Source organism: Portunus trituberculatus, chromosome 17 (genome assembly GCF_017591435.1).
Source record: "Portunus trituberculatus isolate SZX2019 chromosome 17, ASM1759143v1, whole genome shotgun sequence".
Taxonomy (NCBI): domain Eukaryota; kingdom Metazoa; phylum Arthropoda; class Malacostraca; order Decapoda; family Portunidae; genus Portunus; species Portunus trituberculatus.
In genome coordinates this window covers 2,870,001-2,872,500 of record NC_059271.1, presented here as the reverse complement: position 1 = coordinate 2,872,500, position 2,500 = coordinate 2,870,001, and positions in this window count along the sequence as shown.

Sequence of the window (2,500 nt, the reverse complement as noted above, 5' to 3'; positions counted from 1 at the left end):
ACCGCTGACACCCGCCTCTCACCTCTCTCTCTCTCTCTCTCTCTCTCTCTCTGCTCCACCAATCCACCTCTCACCATGTTCCTGTCTTCGCTAAGTCCCGTTCAGACAGTTCCTCCTCCACTGCACTCCACTACAACCACCACACGCAAACACCGCACGCACGCACTCAAGACCACACCACACCTGTCACACCACACCTGCCACACCACACCTGCAACACCACACTTACACCTGTCAAACCACACCTGCCACACCACACCTGTCACACCACACTTGTCACACCACATCTGCCACACCACACCTGTCACACTACACCTGCCACACTCACACCTGTCACACCACACCTGTCACACCACACCTGCCACACCTGTTTATTTCTCTGTTTTAGCGGAAATGACACCTTTTTTCTGTAGGACTATTATAAGTTTCAAGTTATCTATCCTTTTCTTTTCTTTTTGGCTAATTTCTTGGACCTGCAAGGGGACTGGCTACTTAGTGGGCCTTTTTTTTATCGTTTTATCTTGCCCTTAGCCAGCTTTTCCCCTCTTACATAGAAAATAAGATATAAAAGCTGTCTCGTTTCCTTTAATTCCCTTCATCAGCTAAACCCTCCACACACACACACACACACACACACACACACACACACACACACACACACACACACACACACACAGGCCGCCGTCACGCTATGGTGGTTGTGGTGGTGACGGTGGTGGTGATGACGCGAGCTGGTGTGACGACGCGGTGACTTCCTCCTTATGAAGACAGTGGATCATTATTTAGGTGGATCACTGCCTAAAACACTTCTCGTCTCCACATGCTCCACTTTCTAACCCTTTCAGTACTGGGGCACATTTTTGCCTTGAGATTTGTGTACTATTGGACCATTTTGATGACATTAGGAAGGGTCTATGGAGGTCAGAAGATTAATGGCCACAGTCTTCACTATTTTTAATCCCCCACATGAGTTTCTGAAGCTGTTTCAAATCACCAAGTATTAAGCAAACGAGTGAATATGGAAACGCGTCATGCTACTGTGCCTCCCCTGACCTTCCACTTTCCTTCCACCATCCTCTCCTGCTCCATTGCCCCCTGTTCGATTTAAATTCCCTCTTTCCTTCTTCTTTTCCATCTTCCACACCATCTCCCTCCCTCTATCGTCTCATACACATCCACACCCCTCTTCCCTCTCTCTTCTCCTCCCTTTAAACATCCTCCCCCTTCCTTTCCAGCATCCACAGCATCACTTCCTTTAAATACACCCCCCCTCCCCACCCCCTCTCTTCCACACTCCCTCCACTGTGCACATCCTCCTACCTCCCTCCCCCACTTCTCTTTCCTACCTTTAAATATGTTCTCCCCCCCCCCTCTCTCTCTCTCTCCTTTCCACTGCTCCCAATACAATAAAAGAAATGAAAATAAGTAAAAGATAGATGGAATAAAAGATAAGAGAAAGTAAATATGAGAAGATAGAAGGATAAGTAAGATCTAGTATATAAAAAAAGAAGGGAAGGAAAAAAATCAATTATGTAGAAAGTTTAGTCTTGAAGGATAAGAAGAGAAATTTGATAAGAGATAAAAGTCCCCTAGCATCTCTTCCACCCCCCCCTCTCCCCACCCTCCTCCTCCTCTCCCTCTTTTCATCACTCTATCTTCTTCTCTCTATTACTCTCCCTCATCCTCCAACCCCTGTGTGCTTCCTACCTCACTCCCTCCTGCTCTCCCTCCCTCCCTACCCCTCGCAACATAACTTACAACACAAACACAAATAAACAGTACATTATATAAATATTTCTATGTCGTTACAGTTAATCTAAAAAGAAAAAAAAAAGTGTATATAGTATCCATGTATTTAGTTGTTCCTGCTAAGCGCTCCTCTTTTATACAAGGACACCTGAGTAAACGACTAATTAACACACACACACACACACACACACACACATACACACCTTTAGAGTATCACACCTTGGCACACCTGTATTCACCTGTCACTTTGTTGGTATCGCAGTTAATTTAAAAAACATACATCCACGCATTCAGGTGTTCTTGCTAAATGCTCCTCTTTTTATACAAACATACCTGAGTAAAAGACTAATTTATACACACCTTTAGAGTATTACACCTCGGCACACCTGTATTCACCTGTCGCCTCGTTATTAGCGCTTTGTAATGCACCGTACAGCCATTGCGAGGCGTCGTTGAGCGGCAGAACACGCGCCATCACTCAGCCTCACTGCAACACGGCGCTAATGAAATAATGGCGCAAATAATGGTGCAAAATAAGGGTGCAAAATAATGGTGGAGGTGGTGACGGGTGTTTGCCTCTTGTTTTTTTTATTTATTTATTTATTTATTTATTTTTATTTAGATGTGTTGATGAGAGAGAGAGAGAGAGAGAGAGAGAGAGAGAGAGAGAGAGAGAGAGAGAGAGAGAGAGAGAGGGAGAGAGATCAGAGTTTGCATTAAAAGAAAGAAGTCAAATTTGTTCTCTCTCCTT